The 25,973-nt window shown below is 41.6% G+C and overlaps 1 protein-coding gene across 5 annotated transcripts in view; it reads left to right on the top strand.

Annotated features, from left to right (window-relative positions):
- The window catches only part of ABCG2 (ATP binding cassette subfamily G member 2 (Junior blood group)), a 158,782-nt gene that overhangs the window by 64,324 nt on the left and 68,485 nt on the right, over positions 1-25,973 (top strand). Inside the window, exons 1-2 of one of the 5 annotated variants that reach the window (XM_059375678.1) lie at positions 9,374-9,873; positions 10,252-10,320. The exons of 2 other annotated variants lie outside the window; for them this stretch is intronic. The gene's annotated coding sequence lies outside the window, so the exon portion shown is untranslated. 2 more of the 5 variants (XM_059375688.1, XM_059375716.1) reach the window with 2 other exon arrangements.

The raw sequence follows: 25,973 nt of genomic DNA, 5'->3' as shown, positions 1-25,973 counted from the left end.
CAACTGCACAGAGAACAGAGAAGATGTATCTGTGAAGAAATTATCTAAGATACAACACAGGGAGATGAAGATGTGGAAAACATGTGAGTGAGAGCTAAGAGACGTGGAGGAGTAGAAAGAAGGCCCAGCAGCGTGTACATGTGTCTTCCTGTTTCCTATAAATGGAGCAGCCTTAGCCATAGCTTAGTAGTGACTTTTTTTTGTAGGATTAACATGATTTAATTGAATATCAGATTTTTTTTTAAGATTTTATTGATTTGACAGAGAGAGAGAGAGCCCGTGCGCCCAGACAGTCAGGGGGAGGGGCAGAGAGAGGGAGAAGCAGACTCCCGGCTGAGCCGGGAGCCTGATGTGGGGCTTGATCCCAGAACCTTGCGATCATGACCTGAACTGAAGGCAGAACTTAACTGACTGAGCTACGCAGGCACCCCCCAAATCAGTCACAAATTGCTGAGTTTGGGAAGGCCAGGATAGTAACTGGAATCTCACACACTTCTGTTGAGGACATATGTAATTTAGGGAAGCCCTGTTACTGAGCAGGGAGCGGGGGAAGCACAGAGCTTATCCAGTAGTGTTGAAGACCTTCCCAGAGGCAGCCCATGAGACCAAGCACTTCCCAGTCAAAGGGCCACATCAGTGGCTCTCAGTGCCTACTGCCCCCTTGACTGTGGGGAGACACAGAGACCTCTAACAGGCCCTAGGGAGGCAAGGAGGGCTGGAGGAGCTTTCCCACCAACATGCTGTGTCTCTGCCTAAGTATCCCCCTCACACAACACAGCCACACATCCTTAAGCAGAGCTGAACAGCCCTGTCTCTCACCACCTCCACCCTTTTTTAAGTGGCCACCCTCATCCCTGACTCTGGCCCTCTGCTTTGTGTGGTTTGAATTCCATTGACCAAACTCCTTACCACCATTCCCTGCTTCTAGACCTAACTCCCTCAATCTGCAAGCTTTAGTACAATTCTTACCATTTGGGGTTTCTTTCATGGGGATCTCTATCTTGGATTTGCAACTGCCTAGACTTTCTTGTTTTTCTTCTTTTATGTTGATAAGTGTGGTTCAGGGGGACTTTGAAGGGTGAGCAAATTCATTCTACTTTTTTTGTCCAAACTTTTTTTCTTAGTAGTTTCTTTTCTTTTTTCTTTTTTTAAAGATTTTTATTTATTTGTTCGACAGAGATCACAAGCGGGCTGAGAGGCAGGCAGAGAGAGGGGGAAGCAGGCCCTCCACTGTGCAGAGAGCCCAATGTGGGGCTGGATCCCAGGATCCCAAGATCACCACCTCAGCCGAAGGCAGAGGCTCAACACACAGGTGTCCCTTCTTGGCAGTTTCTATAGGAAATAATGGTGTAATTGTTTCTTATATCAGCTGAATGCAGAGCCAAAATGTGAGCCTAAGTTGTTTACTAGCTTTATCACCTGGGGTAAATTGGTTAATCTCATTATGCTTTAGTTTTGGCTGCAACATAGAGATTTTATTTATTTTTTTAAAGATTTTATTTATTTATTTGACAGAGATCACAAGTAGGCAGAGGTGCCCCGTAACATAGAGATTTTAATAGAATCCACCTAAGGGTATTATTATGAAGATACAGCAAGGTTTAAAAACAAAACAAAACAAAAAAGACCCTCACAAAACTTAAAGGCATTGAGAACAATCCCCAGCAAGTAGCAAGTACTTAATAAATATTAGCTGTTATGATTGGCATTGGGTAAAAAATTTTCCAAATACTCATGATTTTATTTTTATCTTTATTTAACCCTGTAACATAGGTATTATCACCCCTAATATGAAGAAAGACATTGAGGGCGCCTGGGTGGCTCAGTGGGTTAAGCCGCTGCCTTCGGCTCAGGTCATGATCTCGAGGTCCTGGGATCGAGTCCCGCGTCAGGCTCTCTGCTCAGCAGGGAGCCTGCTTTCCTCTCTCTCTCTGCCTGCCTCTCTGCCTACTTGTGATCTCTCTCTGTCAAATAAATAAATAAAATCTTTAAAAAAAAAAAAAGACATTGAGACACAAAAGGGTCAAATAGCAAAAACTCTCAAGGTGAGATAAAACTTGAGTCCATCTAGATTGGCAATGGCTTTGTTACTCAGAGAATAATGGGTGTATGTTTCCTGCTCTAATAAGGGTTATGGGCGAAGTGTTTGGCTTTGCTGACGTCATCTATGATAATATTAAGCATGACACCCAGATGTGAAAAAATTCTAAGTGTAATGAATGCTCGTTACACTTTGACTTCATTCACAACCAAGAACAAATTCTTCCCTCTGCAGGCAATAAAGTGTTTATAGTACTCAGTAATGTATCATGTGAAAGGGGTCAGCCACTGATGAAACCCTCATCCAGTTTTATAGCCTGGCAGATTTAGGTTAAGGGTGGAGAGGCCCCTGAATTGCATATGATAAACTTGCTTTTATTATTAAGTCGATAAATTTTTATCAGTTAACTATTGTGTTCAAGACTCGGAGAGAGGCAATGTGTAGGACATACACAAAGGGGGAGGGCATTACTTTCTCACAATTTCCATTACTGACACCATAAGGTCTTTAGCTTCTCAGGTTCAGGGTCTGCAGTCAGCTCTAACTCCTATGTCTTTCACCTTCAATATTCTCTCAGTTACCAGGTACTGTAAAGTTCTCCTTCACAATGTTTCCCTCATGCCCCTTCCCTCAAAATTTTTTCCTCCTTTGTTCTAGCTCAGTGGTTTTTTGGTTCATTTCCAAACTGATTTCTCCCATAACCCCCATCCATTCTATATGTGGACAGATCAGTCTTTTTAACACTATTTTGACAATATCATCCCTTTACAGTAAACTTTCATGAATTTTTCACGCTCCGGATTCCCTTTCGACCTGTCCTTTCCTGGCTTCACTTTCCTATGACGAATCATTTCGCACACTGAAGTCCTTACTCCATTTTTCTGTGCCTTGTCCACCTGGCCAAACCGTGTTTTCAAATTTATTCGACCTTCTAACCTCTCTCTCTCTCTCTTTTTTTAAAGATTTTATTCATTTATTTGACAGAGAGAAATCACAAGTAGATGGAGAGGCAGGCAGAGAGAGAGAGAGAGAGAGGGAAGCAGGCTCCCTTCTGAGCAGAGAGCCCGACGTGGGACTCGATCCCAGGACCCTGAGATCATGACCTGAGCCGAAGGCAGCAGCTTAACCCACTGAGCCACCCAGGCGCCCCATAACCTCTCTCTCTTTATGAATGGGAATTCTTTGTGAATGGGAAAGCAATGCCCACTCGTGGCTTTGATCCCGCTATATTTGCAGAATGCAGTCTTCGGGGTCCCTGGTGTTGCTGTGCGCTCCTTCCAGGTCCCTTACTGCTATTGGGAGGACAAATTTTCCCTCCAATTCAGATCCCGTGGGGTGGGGGAGGAGCTTGAAAGTTACCTGACAACAGATTACAGTAGAAAAGATAAGGTTTGTGAGGTTTCTATACCAACTAATGGGAGCAAAGAGGGACAGGAAAGAGGACTTCCACTGGATAACCTAGGGCTCTTCGAGAAACAAATGAAAGTATGACTGTTTGTGATAGTGCTTGTTTATGCAATTTCTTATCCAGGTGTGAATGGTTGGTCTTTTTCCTAGCAGTGAAGCTCCCCTGAGAGGAGATTTATGCTGTTTTACTCTCTGAAGGCCTTGCCTTTAGTCAGATAAAGGAAACTCCAAGAAGGCTGCTTTCAGCATCAGTTGTCTCTCAAATGTCTTCAGTTTAAAATAATATTCATAAGAACTCTGTAGGGCTGGGTGGTGATGCGGGGAACAAGGGCAAAAAGAAATGTAGGTAAAGGTAAATTTTCTTAGAACCTGTAGCCCACTGACAAATACTTGGGGCAGGCCGAGGACAACAGTCCTCCAGGAACTCCCATGTGAATGCCTTGCTAGAGGGAAAAACCACCTTAGCTTGACAATAGCTAGGCCGCCAGGATTCTGTGAGTCTGCATGAAAATCCTTTCGGAAACTACCCCTAGCTTTACCTCCCCCAATTCCATAGTATATAATCAGTTGCTCCTCACAATCCCTTGGCAGTCCTCTCTGCCCGTAGCTCCTGTCCCCGTGCCTTAATAAAAATACCTGTTTGCACCCAAGACATCTCAAGAATTCTTTCTTAGCCTTTGGCTCGGAACCCCAACATTTCCACATTAGCTATTAGCATCCTCTTTGTTTTCTTAGGGCCTTGTATTAGGCAGAATAATGGCCTCCCAAAGATGTCATGTCCTTTTTTTTTTTTTTTTTTTTAAGATTTTATTTATTTATTTGTCAGAGAGAGAGAAAGAGAGAAAGAGAGAGAAACCAAGAGAGCACAAGCAGAGGGAGAGGCAGGCAGAGGGAGAAGCAGGCTCTCTGGAGCCTGAGCAGGGAACCCAATGCAGGACTCGATCCCAGGACCCCAGGCTCATGACCTGAGCTTAAGGCAGACACTTAACTGAGCCACCCAGGCAACCCAGATGTCATGTTCTAATAGTCAGAAGGTAAATGTGTTAGTTTGCCTGCTAAAGGAGAATTAAGTTTGACAATGAAATTAAGGTTGCTAATGAAATGACTTTAAGGTAGAAAGATTATCAGGGCTTATCCAGTGTGTCTAAAGTAATCACAAGAGTGCTGTCAAAGTAGAAGAGGGAAGCAGAATGAAGATACGGTAACAGAAGCAAGGTCAGAGTGATGCTCTGCTGTTGGCTTGGAAGCAAGAGGAAGGGACCATGAGTAAGGGATGCATCTGCCCTTTAAAATCTGGAAAAGTTCCAGAAAGGAATACAAACCTGCTGGCATCTTTGATTTTAGCCCAGTCAGGCCCAGTTTGGACTTCTGACCTATGGAAATGTAGAATAACACATTTTATTGTCTTAAGCCATTAAGTTTGTGGGAATTTGTTATGGCACCATAGGAAACAAATAGAGGTCTATTTCAGGGTTAAGTCCCTTGTCTTTGCTTTCACTTGATACCTTCAGCAGATCCTCCAGCTTCAGAAAGTGTACTTCTTTCCATTTTCTTTCTTTCCCTTACTAAAACACTCATCTGCATGAGGACTCATCCTTATGCCCTTTCTTTCTGCCATAATTAAAAGAAATTTCCTTTTCTAATGCTAATTCCTCTTTCACTTCGTAAGGGACCTGATCACACCAGTTAACTTCCTCTTGGTGTGCACACATATTCCAGCCTACCTAACTTAACCAAATAAGAAATATATTCTTTGAACCCCAAGATGGTTTTTTTTTTAAAGATTTAAAAAATTTATTTATTTATTTGACAGACAGATCACAGGTAGGCAGAGAGGCAGGCAGAGAGAGAGGAGGAAGCCGGCTCCCTGCTGAGCAGAGAGCCTGATGTGGGCCTCCATTCCAGGACCCTGGGATCATGACCTGAGCCGAAGGCAGAGGCTTAAACCCTGAGCCACCCAGGTGCTCCCTAAGATAGTTTCAAGAGATGCTCCTTTCTCTTACCTTCTTGTTATAGTGAAACCTTTGGTAAGAGTTATCTACACCCTGTTTCTACTCCTTCACTTACTCATCAGTGTTCAAGCCCTTTTTAGGCTGATCTTTCTCTTCTGGAGTTCATCAAATGTCTCTAGTGGCTCTAAAAAGAGCCATGGGGGAACTCAGTGCCTACAGCCACCTGTACTGTTTTTTATTTGCTTTTTTAAAAATGGTTTTTATTTGGGAGTAGTGAAAATAAATATACTGGACCCATTACAGGTGTTATATACAAATGCCCCCAGGTCCATAATAGGTTCTGTCTGAAACCTGGACTTGTAAGGGGAAAATTGACTTTCCACCAAACATGAATACCTGGCGAAAACCACACAGGATGTGTATTATCACCTCCTCCTCCCCCACAAAAAGAAAAACTTCCCATTATTTTTGGAGTTTTCAAGAAGTGAGGCTTCATTGATTCCATGAAAGAGTCTGTCTGCTCCCTTCCCCTGAGGGCATCTTCCCTATTTGTCTGTCCTTACCTGTCACAAAAGCACTTGGCGACACCTTACTCCTGCCAGGGGCGCGTTTGAGGTCTTCAATGTGTGTTTCACAGGTATGGACTCCAGATGGCCCCAGAGCTTTCCATTAGGATTGTAAAGAAATCGTTACTTTTGATAATTCTGTGGTTTGATTGGAAGGCTTGTAAAATATGACAGTGACTTCAACTAACTTGGAGACAGCCCAGCAGATCAACGTTCTTCAGAGAACCAGTCTCCTCCTTCCTTGTTCTGCAACCTAAGAACTTTATAGAGAGAAATGGGAAAAGGCCTTACATAGGCAATTTATAAATAAACCACAAATGATCATTAAACATTAAAAAAGTTTACTCTCACTAAATCTAAGAGATGTAAATCGAAACACTGCCATTTGTTATCAGATTTAAAGAGATTAAAATTATTACTCTATCCAGTTTTCGCGAGAGCTCAGGTGAACAAGTGACCTTTTTTTTTTTTTAAGACTTTATTTATTCATTTGAGAGAGAGAGAGATCACAAGTAGGCAGAGAGGCAGGCAGAGAGAGGGGGAAGCAGGATTCCTGTGAGTAGAGAGCCTGATGCAGGGCTCAATCCCAGCACCCTGGGATCGTGACCTGAGCCGAAGGGAGAGGCTTTAACCCACTGAGCCACCCAGGTGCTCCAGGAAGGTCATCTTTATGTTCCTTCTTCCCTATACTCTGTGACATAAAACACTCAAACACTAAAAGAGAAGACAGGGAATTTGAAGATGATTAGCCCAAAATAAAATGCTAACTTATAAGCTAAAATGACGCATTTCTTAATAATGCAATGCATTCATGAAAGGCTGACTCTAATCTGAATTTATCAAACAGAATTTGATGGCAGTGATCAGCTGTAGTGAGTATTAGAGTGAGAATAGGAATTAATGTAATTTTAGCGAGCATATACACTGATTTATCAATATGAAAAAATAAAACTCCTTTAAAAATTCTACTAAAAATAAGGTAGAAAATTTTTTGTTTTAGTGATTTTTAGCCCTATTTTAGGTGAGGTTCTGTCTTTAAGTATTGTCATATATTTTTTACTGACTAAAACACTGGCATTTTATTGATTTACTTTAAAAAAACTTTTTTTTAAAAAAGATTTTATTTATTTGCCAGAGAGAGAGAGAGAGAGAGTGTACACACAAGCAGGCAGAGAGGCAGGCAGGGGCAGCGAGAGAAGCAGGCTCCCTGCTGAGTAAGGAGCCCCATGTGGGACTCCATCCCAGGTCCCTGGGGTTATGACCCTGGGATCATGACCTGAGCTGAAGGCAGCAGCTTAACCAACTAAGCCACCCAGGCGTCCCTGATTTACTTTTTTTTTTTTTTTTTTTTTTTAAAGATTTTTATTTATTTATTTGGCAGAGATCACAAGGCAGAGAGAGAGGAAGGGAAGCAGGCTCCCGAGGAGCGGAGAGCCTGACGTGGGGCTCAATCCCAGGACCCTGAGATCATGACCTGAGGCTTTAACCCACTAAGCCACCCAGGTGCCCCCTGATTTACTTTTTTAAAAAAGGTTTTATTTGTGTGTGGGGAGAGAAATAACACAAAGGGGGGTGGTAGGCAGAGGGAGAAGCAGGCTCCCTGCTGAGCTAGGAGCCCCTCTCTGAGACTCGATTCCAGCCCGAGGACCATGACTTGAGCTTAAGGCAGATGCTTAACTGGCTAGCCATCCAGGCATCCCTTACTGATTTACTTTTAAACAAAATTCTTTTTTCCAAAATAAAAGTTGTATATCTGCACTAAAAAATTTTAGAAAATTACACTAAAATAGAAGAAACAAAAGAACCATAATGTCACAACCCAGAAAAAAAAATTTTTTTTTCTTGTATTGCCAGCTATTTTCTATGCATAAGGTTTTGGTTTGTTTTTGTTTTACATATTACACAGTGCTATATTCAACCTATTGTCCTGTTTCTTTTCTAAATGTGCTTTTCATCAATTTTATGTATATTTTCCCCCCATTTTTACAAGTCCCCTCTTGGAATTGCCTTTAGAATTTGCTAGCAATTTAAAAAATCTTTACTGACATCAGTAAAATTTTGTTCTTTAGTGGGTGTTTTAAAATTTTGCAAGCAGTTATTAAAAGCCGTCTCTGAAAGATTTTTCTCAGTCCTGGCCTAAAATGACAAATATATTTGTATACAGGTCTTTAAATGTCTTTTAAAATTTATTAATTTATATTTTTAAAGATTTTATTTATTTTTTTGACAGAGAGATCACAAGTAGACAAAGCAGCAGGCAGAGAGAGAGGGGGAAGCAGGCTCCCTGCCGAGCAGAGAGCCTGATGCAGGGCTCCATGCGGAGCTCCATCCCAGGACCCTGAGATCATGACCTGAGCCCAAGGCAGAGGCTTAACCCACTGAGCCACCCCTGAAACTTACCCTTTTTAAAGTAGTCTCTGCGCCCAACATAGGGCTTGAACTCACGACCCTGAAATCAAGGGTCACACACTTCACCAACTAAGCCAGCCAGATGCCCTGTGATTAAAGATTTCCTGTAAGGGGTTAAGAATTAACAGTTAAGGGACGCCTGGGTGGCTCAGTTGGTTAAGCAGCTGCCTTTGGCTCAGGTCATGATCCCAGTGTCTTGGGATCAAGTCCCACATCCGGCTCCTTGCTCAGCAGGGAGCCTGCTTCTCCCTCTGCCTCTGCCTGCCACTCTGTCTGCCTGTGCTCATTCTTGCTCCTCTCTCTCTGACAAATAAATAAAATCTTAAAAAAAAAAAAAGAATTAACAGTTAAAAAAGAGTTAATAGTAATACCTGGTGTTGCTTTAAATAATTTGATTTTTGTTTGTAAACGCAAATCAGAAAGTAGATATAAGTATTAATTTTCAAGAGTATCTGCAACAGGCAAATTTTGGGAAAGTCATAAACACTCATAAAGCCTGATAACCAAACCCTTTCTTGAATATGCACACTTTCCAGCTTTCTCACGCGAACAGTATTACAGAGAAGTATTTATTACAAGAGAGTGAAGGTACACATGGGTGGCTCAGGCGGTTAAACCGCTGCCTTCAGATTAGGTCATGATCCCAGGGTCCTGGGACCAAGTCCCATATCAGGCTCTGTGCTCAGTGGGGAGCCTGCTTCTCCTTGCCACTCTGCCTACTTGTGTCCTCTCTCTCTCTCTCTCTCTCTGATAAATAAATAAATAAATAAATAAAATCTTTTAAAAATGTGTGCAGAATACACTCAAATCGTTCGAAGTAATATTTTCATTCAACTTGTTCCTCGTCTCCCCCCCCCCCCCCCCGTATTAGATTCAATTCCTTAAGTTATTGTTTTGGGGAGTAATCACCTAATTTCTCAGAAGCTCATTCTATAGAGACCTACTTGCTCTCGGGGTGGGCAACGTGTTTGATAGGAAAAAAAAAAAAAAAAACCCTCGGTGTCAGCGTCCCTCGGAGCTTAGGGCGCGGGACACGGTGAGCAAATCCGTCCAGGTTCGAGCTTGTATCCATCAGCTCCGGTAGCGTCCTGTGATTACCAGGGCTAATCACCACTGTCCTTTCGTACAGACCCGGCAAGGCGGGATTTTGGGGTTTGTCCATGCGCGCTCTGGGTGAGTCAGCTCCGTGACCTGGGTCCCGCAAGAGGATGGCCCTCGAGCCAGTGTCCTGTTTCGTTTCCTGGCCGCCCACCCGCGCGCTGCTCCGCGGCGGCCGTAGGGCGCTTTATCGCGGCCAGGCAGGCGGCGCTACTCCTCTGGTCGGACCCCGAGGGAGCCGCCGCCCTACGCTCTCCCGGCCTGCGGCGGGGGGATAACGAAGGCGAAGCCGGCGTCGGCGCTGCCGGCGCTCGCCTCTTCGCAACCCTGGCCGCCCTGGCCCGCCGCTCCCGACAGTTAAGCCCCGGCCGGGCGTCTTCCCGGGCCGCTAGCTGCGCGTGTGAGTGCCGGCCAGGCGGGAGCGCTGGACACCGTGGGTGGGCAGTCCGCCGAGCCGAGCGCGTGGGTCAGGGCGGGTCGCCCGGCGCGGTGGGGGATGGGGTGCGCTGTGCGCGCCCGCGGTGTCCTGAGTCCCGCGCGGTTCGACCTGGAGTCCGGAGCGCGCGGGAGGCAAGAGGGAGTCCCAGACAGTCCTGCAGAGACTGGGAGTCGCGGGAAGAAAGCAGCCTGGAAAAGAGCCAGGGAGATGTTAGAAAAGCTCTTCCCGATTTAGAAAGCACGGTACAGATGCTTGATGCTATTGTTAAGAGCTGCTTCCTTAGGGTACGTTTGGAAGGTTTGGCTGACTCAGCTCAGCGTCTATATAAACAATTGTTAGGGCTCTGTCTCTGGACACACGGACTCTGAGATCGAAGACCTCGGTGGAACTGAACCTCTACTAAACTGAGTGAGTACATGGTGAAAGCCATTTGGGATGTGTGGCTTGAAAGATCTGGTGGGTATTGCACGGACATTTGGTAGAAAATAGAAAACTTCAGTTGAGACGACTAGGTTTTAGTTAGTCCTTCCCAATTTCACTTGGAAATGAATGTGAAATCCAAATCCAGATTTCAGACCGTTTTTTTTTTCAGAAATCAGTGCCTTGGTGCCAGCTGATTTTGTTTCTGGTGGTGTGTCTTAAGAACTAGACGGTAAACTGGCTTTCTCCAAATGTATGGAACAAGAGTTGATAGATAGTAAATGGGTAAAAACTTAACTAAGCACAGAAGTTACTACAAGGTAGGAGAGAATTTGTTAATGTTAGTACTTTTAAAGGGATTAACCAATCATTTTGTCTTTTTTTTCTTAGCCCCAGGGTAGGTATGTGTATATATATGTACCTATATATGTATATATACTTTGAAAGATTTTATTTATTTATTTGACAGAGACACAGCGAGAGAGGGAACACAAGCAGGGGGAATGGGGGAGGAAGAAGCAGGGTTCCGGCCTAGTGGGGAGACCATGTGGAGCTGGATCCTAGTACCCTTGGATCATGACCTGAGGGGAAGGCAGATGTTTAACCCACTGAGAGACCCAGGCGTCCCAGGACATAAAGTTTTGTCCACAACTTTTGAATGGCTTGCTAAAAAGTTATTGAGCTCCCTTTTGTAATTGTGTGTGTGTGTGTGTGTGTGTGTGTGTATAGTTGGTTTTTAATGATTGAATTCAAAAAGTTAACCAGCGTATTACAGTTATTATTAAACATTGTACTAGAGCAGGGCACCTGGATGGTTCAGTTAGTTAAGCGTCTGCCTTTGGCTCTGGTCTGGTCATGATTCCAGTGTCGTGCTCAGCTTAGAGCCAGCTTCTCTGTCTCCCCCTGACCCCCACACATGCTCTCTGTATCTCAAGTAAATAAATAAGATCTTTGGAAAAAATAATTCTGAAGAAGTTAGAACAATAAAGAAAAATACAAGATCAAAAAAATTAGATTGTAAATTTACAGTTACAAAAGTAACTAATGTTGCCTAGTTTTATTTTCTTGCCTAGCAGTGGAAATATAAAAGCTCATTCCACTTTTAGAAAGAAATAGATTTATAGTATAAATGTGTGTTGGTTATCTTTTCTCCAGCCCCAGTGCATTCAGCAACAACTCCCTTAGGAAACACGTTCTTTTGTATTAAGATGCTGTTAAAATACACTTAGAGCCAAGATCTATTTCTGCATTTATTTTTATTAAGCATCCATGAAACATTTGAGGTGAGCATTAAGTATTCCAAGTGGAAAATAAAATAGTGTAAAGGAAAGCACGTTAAAATGGACTTGGACAGATGCTGTGCAAATTAATGTTGCCTCTGGAAGCCATAATAAAAAGGGATGATCAGTCACACAAATCAATGAGCATAAAGGGGGAAACGTATCAGCTCCATAGAAAAGCTTTTCCTAACATTTACAAAAGATGCAAAGGAGACTGTAAATGGCATGGGAGAGCATCCTGTGTGCCCATCCATGTAGTACATGCAGTAGTGCATTTTCTAGGACGGTCGCTGTAGTTACAATTTTCCTTACCCTAAGGGTAATAAGAAACCCTTGTGGTGTCTGAGACCTTTGGTCACACATGCTGTTGTTTGATGGTTTGGGGTTTATTAAGGGATAAATCTTTTATATTTTATAGATGGATGATTTTATAGATGGATGGATGGATCTAATGTTCTTTAAATACACCGTATTTAGGGTGCCTGGGTGGCTTAGTCATTAAATGTCTGCCTTTGGCGCAGGTCACGATCCTAGGGTTTTGGGGTCCAGCCCCACATCAGGCTTCCAGGAGGCCTGATTCTCCTCCCACTCCCCCTGCTTGTGCTCCCTCTCTCACTGTGTCTCTCTCTGCCAAATGAATAAATAAAATCTTTAAAAACAAAACCAAAATACCCTATATTTGTCTCTGTCGGGAGTTTTTGATAGAAGTTTGGCAGCAGTTAAAGGTTATATCAATAGGGAAGGCTTAATCTGTGTTGCTTACTGGGGTGATAGGTTAGGGTTGAGATTTTTTTTAGTGAAAATTAAAAGAACCTGAATGACTATCGTCTCTATAGGATATAGGATACATGGGTCTACGCACAGGAAGCTAAAATTTGTCCTTTAAAATATCAGCTCCCAGCTCACTCTAGGTTGTGAATCAGTGATAATAAAGTGTCTGGATGGTTCGGACTTTATTTTTTCCCCCGCATCACAGAGCTCACATATCCCACAGTTCATCTACTTAAAGTATGGTGTGTAGAACCATCACATTTCTTCATCCTCTCCCCTCGAAACCTACTGACAGGTACTCCCCCTTCTCATGCCAGGCTCTCCCCCATCGCTTTTTGAAGCAGGTATTCTGCGTCGCTGAGAGACCGTTAGAAAGTGGGTATCTAATTTTTGAGCCACACTATTAGCTTATTCATAGAGATGAATACTCATTCAGAGAGTCCTAATGTGGGACGTTAGTAGTGTCCTGGTTGTTTGGTTTATTAAGGGATAAATCTTTTATATTTTATAGATGAATGATGGGTTGTTTAAAAACCCAGGCAGGGGGTTTGTGAGTAAAGCCAAACTGCAGTTCTCATCACGATTCCGAAGACCTTCTGTTTTTGATAGAAGGGCGGAGCAAAATCTTGGCCAGGTCTGAAACTCCACTGAAGGAGGTTTCTTGCACTTTACTGATCACCAGCCCAATCTTTTTGGGTTTGCAACTGAAAAAAATCTTACTACTCTTCAGACAGGAGCTGGCTGGAGATTAGTACTTGGGGTCAGGTTAGCATTAGGTCGTTGTCATTTCCCTGGTATTAAATTCTTCGAGGTAACTGGAAGGGTAAAATTGGAGGAATGTTCCCTGGAGCTACAAACCACCCATTGTATTCAGACACAGAGGTAGATACGCATCTCCCCACCCCTCAGGGAGATGTGTTCCATCTTACCTCATAGAGTGCTGTCCCAACCCAGAGGCAAATTAAAGTGTTTTGAATTTTTCAACAAAAAGCAAATTGCTGTTTTTCTCCCTTCACTATTTCCACCCATATAAGTGATGTGGTTTTGAAACATAGGTGAGGTTTGCTAGGATGAGGTCTGGAGCCAATGACCAGGAAAGAATTCTTGAGACCTCTTTGGTCCAAAATGGCCGTTTTATGAAAGCAAGGGAGCCCCGGGGGCAGAAAGAGCTGTTCAGGGGTTGTGAGGAACAATTGATTATGTACTATGGGGTTGGGGGAGATAAGGAAAAGTAAATGAGGTTTTCAAAAGAACTTTCATCTACTAAAGAGGACTTACAAGATCCCGGAGGCCTTGCCATCATCAAGTTAAGGTTTTTCCCTCTAGCAAGACATAAACATTAAGAGTTAGGGCTTTCAGAAAGAATGTCACACAAGTCCCTCCATGAGTGGGGGCCGGGGGAGGGTTGTGGTTTGCAGGATGTCAGCTTGTGTTTTGTCCTCAGCTAGTCTTCTGCTTCCTCAAGGAAGAGGACAAATCACTTCTGGAGAACAATTTTACACAAGGGAAGCTTCTTGCTCTTCCTTCTCAGTGTAAAGTGATATAGCCGTTGAAGCTTAGCTTTTAGGAGTCTCTCACAACCTTCATGTCATTTGAATTTCAGCTAATCATAAATATGCCAGAGTAACAAGAAAGAGATGTTATAGTTGTGTCTATAAAACACTATAAATGTGTCATAAAACACATATAACAAATGTATTATAAAACAATGCTTTCCAGAATGCCTACAGCGGTGGTTGGGTTTGTATAGCTCTTGCTGAAGTTTTCAAGAACACAGATGACATTTTTAATTTAATTTAATTTTTTAAAAGATTTTATTTATTTGACACAGAGAGAGAGACAGTGAGAGAGGGAACACAAGCAGGGGGACTGGGAGAGGGAGAAGCAGGCTTCTGGCGGAGCAGGGAGCCCCATGCAGGGCTTGATTCCAGGACCCTGGGATCATGACCTGAGCTGAAGGCAGACACTTAACAACTGAGCCACCCAGGCGCCCCCAGAGATGGCATTTTTTAAAAAAAAAAAAAGTTTGTTTTGTTTTTTTCTGAAAGAAAGAGAGAGAGAGAGAGAATAAGAGAACACAAGTGGGGGGGTGGGGCAGAGGGAGAGGGAGAGAGAATCTCAAGCCGACCCTGTGCTAAGTGCAGGGCCAGACGCTGGACTGGATCTCACAACCCTGAGATCACGACCTGAGCTGAAACCAAGAGTCGGATGCTCCACAGACTGTGTTGCCCAGACAGCCCCAAAGATGGCATTTTAAGTCTGACATTATGCTTCTGTTATAAATACTGAAAAAAGATTGGGGTTCTTTGATTACTGATTTTTATGTGCTGTTTTGAAGTAATTTTTTAGGCTTCCTGAAAAGTTGCAGAAAAATATGGTACAGAGAGTTCCCGTAACATCTTGTGAAACTGTAGTTAAATTGTCAAAACGGATAGATTCACATTAGTGTGAGATTATTTTACTGTTATCGAAACTATAGACTTCTTCGGAGTTCAGTGGCTTTTCACTATCCTTTTTCTGTTCAACATCCAGTCTATGAACTTGTGAAGAGTACTGGTCAGTTATTTTGTAGGCTATTCCTCAATTAGTACTTGAGGTTTTCTCATGATCACATTGAAGTTACGCATTTGGGGAAAAAATACTGGAAGGAATCTCAGTGCGTCATGTCCAGGGCCTGTGATGTCGCTGATGTAAACCTTGATTAAGGTGCTGTTTGCCTGGTCCCCAGTGGAAAGTTATTTTTCTCTTTGTAATTAGTAGATATCTTGGAAGAGAAGCTCGGGCTGTGTGAGTGTTCTGTTTCTCCTTAAACTTTTATTCACTAATTTTGCATCCATTGGTAGAATTGGATGTACATTGGACTATATTGTTCTTATTTATTTAAAAGATTTTATGTATTTATTTGAGAGAGTGTGAGCTTGAACATGAGTGGGGAGGGGTAGAGGGAGAGGAGAGAGATAATCTCTGAGCTTAGCATGAAGCCCCTGACATGGGGCTTGATCCCACACCTGTGAGATCACCACACGAGTCGAAACCAAGGGTCAGCTGCTTAACCCACTGAGCCACCCAGGAGCCCCTGTAGTTTATTGTTCTGATGGTGATCATACATTTTTTTTTTCTAATTCTTCTGTGTTTACTGATTAGAATTTTTTCCCCCATTTATTTGTTCAACTATTTGTATCAGTACAGATGCATGGATAGTTGTTATTTTATGGGTTGTTACTTAACTTGCTGTTCAAACTCTTCCAGCTTTGGCCACTAGAACTTTCTTTCAGGTTGGCCTCTGTGCCCTTCTAACATTCCACTTGCCCCCTTATCCCAACTCTAAAAAGCTTTAATCTTACTTGCTGGTACCACAGAATGCTCTAGGCTCGTTTTGTATTTTCTGTGTCCTAACCCTGGAATCAACCATTTCTCTAAGACACTCTGGTTCTTTATTTGAGAAACCAAGATCTGGGCACTAAGAGTGTTACTGGAGTTACTTTGGGCTTTTTAAGTTTAATAAATTTGTGACCTAGCAAGTGCATGGGTACAAATGGGATAATGCTTTTTATTTTTTTTAAGACTTTATTTATTTATTTGACAGAGAGAGAGACACAGCGAGAGAGGGAACACAAGCAGTGGGAGTGGGAGAGGGATAAGCAGGCTCTCCACTGAGCAGAGAGCCTGATGCAGGGCTCGATCCCAGGACCCTAGGATCATGACCTGAACTGAAGGCAGCCACTTACCGACTGAGCCACCTGGGTGCCCCCGGATAATGCTTTAAATATCAAACATTATAGAAGACCTCAGTGTAGTTGACAGTTTAGGGTTAGTCTCTTATGGGAAATAAATAAAATTGTCAGGGTTTCGAGTTTTTAAAAGTTCCCAGTTTTTCTCAAGTAGTGACCTGTAAGTGCTTACAAAACAAACAGAATGAACACAAAACTTTAATTTATTAGGCTCTAAAAGGAAAGCAGGAATTTAATTGTTGTTGTTAAGTAGCTTAGTTAAATTACATTTTTGACTAATGGCTGAATATATGTAAAGGGGACATCTGCATAGGTCCTATCTTTGTAATGTGCAAAATGTCTTTAAATCATAAGGAGAGTCGAAGGTTAACTTTGGGTGCGAACAGAGGGAGTCCTGGGGTGTTGTCTTGAGATAAATAGAAGCAGTAGGCTGGAAGGATAGGAGATGGATAAAAGATGAAAAAGATAGGTGGGTGAGAAGACAGTTCCAAGGTTGTGTGTCTGAAGGACTTAGATAGTAGGGAGCACGAGATCAAGGGGCTGAGGAGACCAAGGACAAAGATCCTTTATTTGGATTTTTGAAATTTACTGCAGCTGCCAAGATCCTAAACTTTACAATTGTGTGTGACAGTGTAAATCCATCAGTGCCTCTTGGAAAGAGTTTACACTTGGGTGCTCCATCAAATGTGGCTCTGTAGTGTTTTTTTAAAAATAAAAAAGCAGTACGTTATCATATTAGGTAGACCCCAGGAGGGTGGGGTTGTTTGCAATCCACAAGAGTCTTGTTTATGGTTCTGAGTTTTCTAACTGAAGATCTCTCTCTCTCAGATGTCTTACAGGCTTCTAAAACTTACCACATTGGAAGTGAGTCCTTGAGTTTTTTTTTTTTTTTTTTTTTAAAGATTTTATTTATTTATTTGACAGAGAGAGAGATCACAAGTAGGCGGAGAGTCAGGTAGAGAGAGAGAGAGAAGCAGGCTCCCGCTGAGCAAAGAACCGGATGCAGGGCTCGATCCCAGGACACTGAGATCATGACCTGAGCCGAAGACAGCGGCTTAATCCACTGAGCCACCCAGGTGCCCTGAGTCCTTGAGTTTTTGATGTCCCCTCTGTCATTACCGAGGCTTATCCTCTTGTCCAAGCAGGTGAGACCTGCTTTCTTCTAACTGGCCCCTGTGCTCTGCTTGCCATGTACCTGCCAGAACAGCAGTTTAAAAACTTAGTTCAGTGGGTGTCTGGGTGTCTCAGTGTGTTAAAGCCTCTGCCTTCGGCTCGGGTCATGATCCCGGGGTCCTGGGATCGAACCCCACATCAGGCTCTCTGCTTGGTGGGGAGCCTGCTTCCTCCTCTCTCTCTGCCTGCTGCTCTGCCTACTTGTGACTTCTGTCTGTCAAATAAATAAATAAAATCTTAAAAAAAACAAACAAACAACTTAGCTCAGATCAGACATCTTGCTTAAAAGGCCTGGGTGGCTTCTCACTGATCATACATGCCTTCCATGATGAGTTCTCTGTTGCTCTGTCTGGCTGACCCTGTGCTTCACACCATGTTTCCCAGATCACTCTGCCGCAATGCTGTGGGGGCCTAGACTGCCATTCTGGGCTTGTTTCCTTGTCCCGAAGACTTGAACAGTCTGATTCCAACTCTGTTGCTGAGCAGACTTTAGACCTGAATATGGTGTCAACATTGGATGCCTCAGGGTGGATCTGTCAAATCACAGATCATGTGAATACCCACTGATTGATAGATGACTTTTGAAATGCAGGGGGTAATTTATGGAAGTTAAAAGTCAGATTTTAAGTTCCCTTTCGAACAATGCTCTATACTCTTCCTGCTTTTGTTTTCTGTCCACAAGTTTTATAGTAATCACCAGACAGTGACTTGAGACCCCCTAACTCCAGTCAGGATTGTAGTCTCTTGGCATCGTAGTAAATAGTTGAAGGAGGTTTGCCTACACAGCCTGTCCTTGTGACTTCGAGGCAGTGTTGAAACTCTCCATTTACTCGTGTTAGCATGAAGGAAAGAATGTAAGAGGAAGGCCCTGAATTCTTGACCTGAGGCTCTCCTGGCTTCTTCTAGTGTGAGCATTAGTCATAATTGTGGGCAGGTGTCTGGCTAAGGACTTTAGAATTAACCTGTGAACTTTTCTTATCTCTCTGCAACTTTTATTGTATTATGCATTCTGTTCACAGTAGACTTTCAGATTGTAAGTATGGTGAAGAGTGACATAGAGGAGAAGGTCATTTTAAAATGCAGGTTATCATCCTTATAGTCAATATGGCAACATCTATGGCAGAAGACTGTTCTAACTTTTCAAAAAAGTAAAAATGTGGCTTCACTAGTAGAAAACAAGAAGAGAGAAAAGGTGGCATCGGTCCGATCACCAGAATAGGGACAGCTGGAAAGGGGAAAAGAATCTCATTATTTAAAGCCCTTCGATCATGCTTGAAAGGATTTTTCCAGCTGGCTAAGTGATATTATCAGGCCAGACAGCAGAGTAGGCTGGGTTCGAGTGACTTGTGAAGCCCTTTGTATGCTTCTCTTTACTTTATTATGTTATTGTACCCATTATCAACAGTGTATTCATAATTCAATTCATATTTTGTGTGTCTGATTATAAATTTTATAGCATCTGATTTGACATTTAATATAAATCCATTTGATTTGAATACGGTGGTGTGTGTGTGTGTGTGTGTGTGTGTACGCGCGCCGTGTGTACAGTTTAGTTCCATTGGTCTTGGGAAACTAGCTCTACAGATATATGTAGACATAAATGTACAAGGGCTGGTTTTTTTTGCAAAGTGTCACATACTTGCCTCTTATTAAATTGCTGACTTCAGTGTTATGTAAAGATATTTACAGACTAATTTCAGAACACAGTTAAAATATTGTGGAAATTGCAGCTTAGTAAATGTTTTGGGAGACATCTGGCTGGTGTAGTCAGTTGAGCATCTGACTCCCGGTTTCAGCTCAGGTCATGATATCAGGGTCGTGAGATTGAGCCAAGCCCCGTATCAGGCTCCGCACTCTGCATGGAGTCTGCTTGGATCTCACTCTTCCTCTCTCCTTGCCCCTTCCCCCTCACACTGTCTCTCTTTCTCTCTCTCTCTTTCTCAAGATAAATAAATAAGTAAACCTTTAAAAATAAATATTCTTGCAGTAGGTCTAGGATACAGAAAGGGATAAGAACGCGATGAGGACCAGCAGATGTTCTGGGAGGAGGGAAGGAACAACAAGGTGGGAAGGCGGTTTTTGCGATAGGGAATTAAGTTGTTTTTGTTTTTAATACAGTTTTTAATAATTATTTGATACAGAGAAAGAGATCACAAGTAGGCAGAGGCAGGCAAAGAGTGGGGGGAAGCAGGCTCCCTGCTGAGCAGAGAGCCTGATTCGGGGCTCAGTCCCAGGACCCTGAGCCGAAGGCAGGGTGCATGACCTGAGCTGAAGGCAGACACTTAACCCACTGAGCCACCCAGGGGCCCCAATTTTGGTTGTTTTTTATGTACAAAAGAAGATAATGCTAATCCAATGTTAGCAACACATATGTCCAGAAAGCTTCTGACCATAGGGAAAGATTAATGTTTACTTGGAGGCAGTTACTTTTGGTGATTCCTCTAAACGCAGTATACGGTCTTAACTGGAGATCAAGCCCTTTGAGGTTAATATGGTGCTATGGTTGTTGTATTTTCTTCTTTTGTAATTATTGCTGTATGTTTTTTGTTTCGTCTTGGAGTAATGCATTGTTCCATATTGGTGTTAGAAATAAAAAGTTGTCTTTTTTGTGTGTATGTGTATAATGTGCCTTAGCTGGATGGTGTGCCTTGGTTATAGCTATCTAATCTCTAGATGTGTGCCTCATGAATTTTTGAAGCCCTGCCATCTCCCTGAGGAAGATGGTTGGGATCCTCTTGAGCAGCTCCTACAAGTGTGAATCGCAAACTTAATCCCATCACAATGAAGGGACTCTTTGTATGCACACACTTCTGAAATGTGATCACATGGGTAAATTTTAGCTATCTTCCTTGCATGGGCATGGGTGGTCTTTGGGGTACTTTAGCTCCAGTTGGTGCCTTTTACTAGCAGAAAATCTCACAAAAAAATCTTATTAGAGGATTTCATCTTGAGCCAATGTCCTATTTAAATTTGGTTATGTTATTTGATTTTCTGTAGGAGTCTTAAGGATTAGTGGCTTCCTAAGTGCTAAACCTCCCGTGGAGATGGTAATAGAAGTGATTGCTGGTGTTAGAACTGGCATATTTTGGCTTCTGATGACATGGAGACATAGCTTAAGAAATTTATAAAATCAAGATGTAAGTGTTATAAATGACTTGAACCCCGTATTTTTGTTTCCACTGTTTTCACCTACTTAAGAGAATAGGATTTTGGCTAATTATTACCATTCATTGTGTTCACAGATTAGAACTAACCTATTTAGGGGCACCTTGGTGGCTCAGTCTTCCGCTCAGGTCACGATCCCAGATTCCTGGGGTCAAGCCCCTGCTCAGCCCTCTTCTCCTCACCCCGCTCTCATCCTTTCTTACTTTCTCTCTCTTTCAAATAAATAAATAAAATCTTAAAAAAACCACACACAACTAAGCTATTTACCTTTAATTTCCTGGGTGCCAATCTTTGGGTGGTTCCTACTTTTCCAGTTTCTAAAACTGAATCAAATGTTATACTGTGACAGCAATAGAGCAGGTTTTGGGTGCAAAAACATAACTTAGTTAATACTTTGGTTTCTAGCAATTTTACTACGAAATGCCCAGGTGTGATTTTCATTTATTTATCCTGCTTTGATGTTCCTAGAGCTTCTTCAGTTTGTGGCTTAATAACTTCATCAGTTTTAGAAAATGCATGCCAGGATTCTTAAAATTTGATTCTGCTTTAGTTTTTCCACTCCCAGGTTTCTAGTCTCATGTATGCCAGAATGTTTTCATCATATCCCGTTTGTTTCTTAGGCTCTTTTATTTTAAAGAGATTTATTTATTTATTTTAGAGGGAGAGAAAGAGAGAGCATGAGCTCCTAGGAGGGGCAGAGGAGAGACAATCTCAAGCAGACTCCATGCTGGGCATGGAGCCCAACGTGGGGCTCAATCTCATGACCCTAGGATCATGACCTGATCTGAAACCAGTAGTTGGATGCTTAACTGATGGCACCACCCTGGCACCCCTCTTGGGGTCTTTTGTGGCATTTTTATCCTTTTCAGTCTGGAGGACACCCCCCACTACCATGATGTTGATAATTTTCATCTATGCTTCATTCTGGATGCTCTCTGCATACAAGTCTCCCAGTTCTGCTGATTCTCTTTTCTAAAATGTGCCTAAATTGCTGTTAAACTCATCTATTGATTTTTGTTTTGTGTTTTTTTTTAAATATAAATTCTAGTTTTTGGTCATTATCTTTTCATTCATTTTCTTAAAGATAAAGATTTACATATCTATAAAGATATGTCAATGTCTGATTAGTCTGCATTACCTGTGGGTATATTTCTATTTTCCTGTTTTTGGAACATTAGGTCCTATTTTCTGGCATGTCTGGTTATTTTTTATTGAAAATTTGGATGATGATAACTTTTAAAGTGGATTTAACTTTTTTCTTGCACGCAAATCAAGTATGAATGGGTCACTTGGATTGTGTAGAAGTTGATCTGTATCTGGGTTGCCGATATTCTCAGGGCATAGCCCTTCCGGGACTGCAAAAGCTTAAGGTTTCCAGTTGATAACTTGCAACTCCAAATTTCACATTTATAGGCCTAGGAGATGTTGAGGGAAAATGAACAAACTTTTTAAAAATTTGAAAGAGAGTCTTGTCTGGTTTTGGAAACAGGATAATGCTAGCCTTGTAGAAGGAGTTTGGAAGTTTCCTTCCACTTATAGTTCTTGAAATACTTTGAGAAGAATAGGTATTAACTCATTTAAATGTTTAGTAGAATTCTTCTGTAAGGCCACATGAAACCATGCTCAATTCATTGGCATATAATTTTTCATGACATTCTCTTAGAATTGTTTGCATTTTTGTGATGTTGGTTGTTACTTCTCCTCTCTCATTTGTGATTTTATTTATTTGGGTCCTTCTCTTCTTTTTGATAAGTTTGACTACAGATTTATCAATTTTATTAATTTTTTTTCAAAGAACCCAAGTCCTGGTTTCATTGATCTGTTCTCCTGTTTTGTTTTTCTCTTTGCTTCTCTATCATTTATTTCTGCTTTGATCTTTATTATTTCCCTTCTTCTGCAGGCTTTAGGCTTCATTTGTTCTTTTCCAAGCTCTTTTATGTGTAAAGTTAGGTTGCATATTTGATATTTTTCTTGCTTCTTAAGGTAGGCCTGTATTGCTGTATGCTTCCCTCTGATGACGACTTTTGCTGCATCACAAAGGTTTTGGATTTTCATATTATCATTTTCATTTGTTTCCATGTATTTTTTCTTTCTTCTTTAATTTTCTTATTTTTCCATTCTTTAGTTTGAGGTTCTTTAGCCTCCATGTATTTGTGGTCTTTCCAAATTTTTTCTTGTGGTTGACTTCAAGTTTCATAGCATTGTGGTGTGAAAATATGCATGGTATGATCTTAGTCTTTTTTGTACTTGTTGAAGCTTGATTTGTGACCTAGTATTTGATCTTTTCTGGAGAATGTCCCATGAGCATTTAATTTCAGTAAAATTTTTATTTATTTATTTATTTATTTATTTTTAAGATTTTATTTATTTATTTGACAGACAGAGATTACTAGTCAGCAGAGAGCCAGGCAGAGAGAGAGGGAAGCGGGCTCCTGCCAAGCAGAGAACCTGATGTGGGGCTCGATCCCCGGACCCCGGGATCATGACCTGAGGCGAAGGTAGAGGCCTTCACCCACTGAGCAACCCAGACACCCCCCCATGAGCACTTTAAAAGAATGTGTATTCTGTTGCTTTATAATAAAATGTTCTGAATATATCTGTTAAGCCCATCTTGTCCAGTGTGTCATTTAAAGTCATTGTTTCCTTGCTGATTTTCTGCTTAGATGATCTGTCCATTGGTGTAAATGAGGTGTTAAAGTCCTCTGTTATTATTATTATGTAGTTATCAATGAGTTTCTTTATGTTGGTTAATTGTTTTATATATTTGGGTGCTCCCAAGTTGGGAGCATAAATATTTACAATTGTTAGATCTTCTTGTGAGATAGACCCCTTTATTATATAATGCCCTTCTTTATCTCTTGTTACTATCTTTGGTTTAAAATCTAGTTTGTCCACTAAAAAGAGAACTACAAGCCAATATCTCTGATGAACATAGATGCAAAAATTCTTGACAAAATGCCAGCAGATTGTATCCAACAGTACAGTAAAAGAATCATTCACCACCATCAAGTGGGATTTATTCCCAGGTTGTAAGGGTGGTTCAATATTATAAATCAATCAGCATGATAGACCACATTAATAATAGAAAGAATAAGAACTACATGATCCTCCCAATTGACGCAGAAAAAGCATTTGACAGAGTACAGCATCCATTCTTTTTTTTTCTTTTTTTTTTAAATTGAATTTCTTTTCAGTGTAACAGAATTCATTGTTTATGCACCATACCCAGTGCTCCATGCAATATGTGCATTCCATAATACCCACCACCAGACTCCCCCATCCTCCCACCCCCTGCCACTTCAAAACTCTCAGATTATTTTTCAGAGTCCATAGTCTCTCCTGGTTCATCTCCCCCTCCAATTTCCCTCAACTCCCTTCTCCTCTCCATCTCCCTATGTCCTCCGTGTTATTTGTTATGCCCCACAAATAAGCAAAACCATATGATAATTGACTCTCTCTGCTTGACTTATTTCACGCAGCATAATCTCTTCCAGTCCCGTCCATGTTGCTACAAAAGTTGGGTATTCATCTTTTCTGATGGAGGCATAATACTCCATAGTGTATATGGACAACATCTTCCTTATCCATTCATCCGTTGAAGGGCATCTTGGTTCTTTCCACAATTTGGCGACTGTGGCCATTGCTGCTATGGAAATTGGGGTACAGATGGCCCTTCTTTTCACTACATCTGTATCTCTGGGGTAAATACCCAGTAGTGCAATTGCAGGGTCATAGGGAAGCTCTATTTTTAATTTCTTAAGGAATCTCCACACTGTTCTCAAATTAGCTGCACCAACTTGCATTCCCACCAACAGTGTAAGAGGGTTCCCCTTTCTCCACATCCTCTCCAACACACGTTGTTTCCTGTCTTGCTAATTTTAAACATTCTAACTGGTGTAAAGTGGTATCTCAATTTGGTTTTGATTTGAATCTCCCTGATGGCTAGTGATGATGAACATTTTTTCATGTGTCTGATAGCCATTTGTATGTCTTCATTGGATAAGTGTCTGTTCATGTCTTCTGCCCATTTTTTGATGTGATTATCTGTTTTGTGTGTGTTGAGTTTGAGGAGTTCTTTATAGATCCTGGATATCAGCCTTTTGTCTGTACTGTCATTTGCAAATATCTTCTCCCATTCCGTGGGTTGCCTCTTTGTTTTGTTGATTGTTACCTTTGCTGTGCAGAAGCTTTTGATCTTGATGAAGTCCCAAAAGTTCATTTTTGCTTTTGTTTCCTTTGCATTTGGAGACATATCTTGAAAGAAGTTGCTGTGGCTGATATCGAAGAGGTAACTGCCTATGTTCTCTTCTAGGATTTTGATGGATTCCTGTCTCACATTAAGGTGTTTTATCCATTTTGAGTTTATCTTTGTGTATGGTGTAAGAGAATGGTTGAGTTTCATTCTTCTACATATAGCTGTCCAATTTTCCCATCACCATTTATTGAAGAGACTGTCTTTTTTCCACTGTGTATTTTTTCCTGCTTTGTCGAAGATTATTTGACCATAGAGTTGAGGGTCCATATCTGGGCTCTCCACTCTGTTCCACTGGTTTATGTGTCTGTTTTTGTGCTAATACCATGCTGTCTTGGTGATCACAGCTTTGTAAAGCTTGAAATCAGGTAACGTGAAGCCGCCAGTTTTTCTTTTTTTCTTTTTCAACATTTTCTTAGCAATTTGGGGTCTCTTCTGATTCCATACAAATTTTAGGATTATTTGCTCCAGCTCTTTGAAAAATACCAGTGGGATTTTGATCAGAATGGCATTAAAAGTATAGATTGCTCTAGGCAGTATTGACATTTTAACAATGTTTATTCTTCTGATCCAAGAGCATGGAACGGTCTTTCATCTTTTTGTGTCTTCTTCAATTTCTTTCATGAGTGTTCTGTAGTTCCTTGAGTATAGAGCCTTTACCTCTTGGGTTAGGTTTATTCCCAGGTATCTTATGGTTCTTGGTGCTATAGTAAATGGAATCGATTCTCTCATTTCCCTTTCTGTGTTTTCATTGTTAGTGTATAAGAAAGAAACTGATATCTGTACATTGACTTTGTATCCTGCCACATTACTGAATTGCTGTATGAGTTCTAGTAGTTTGGGGGTGGAGTCTTTTGGGTTTTCCATATAAAGTATCGTGTCATCTGCGAAGAGAGTTTGACTTCTTCATTGCCAATTTGGATACCTTTTATTTCTCTTTGTTGTCTGATTGCTGTTGCTAGTACTTCTAATACTGTGTTCAACAATAGTGGTGAGAGTGGGCATCCTTGTTGTGTTCCTGATCTCAAAGGGAAGGCTGTCAGCTTTTTCTCATTGAGGATGATATTTGCTGTGGGTTTTTCATAGATTTTATGAAGTTCAGGAATGTTCCCTCTATCCCTGTACTTTGAAGTGTTTTAATCAGGAACAGATGCTGGATTTTATCAAATGCTTTTTCTGCATCAATTGAGAGGACCATGTGATTCTTCTCTCTTCTCTTATTGATTTGTTGTATCACATTGATTAATTTGTGAACGTTAAACCATCCTT

Source organism: Mustela nigripes, chromosome 1, assembly GCF_022355385.1.
Source record: "Mustela nigripes isolate SB6536 chromosome 1, MUSNIG.SB6536, whole genome shotgun sequence".
Lineage (NCBI taxonomy): Eukaryota > Metazoa > Chordata > Mammalia > Carnivora > Mustelidae > Mustela > Mustela nigripes.
The sequence above is the reverse complement of the archived record's forward strand: the minus strand, read 5'-3'. Positions and strand labels throughout refer to the sequence as shown.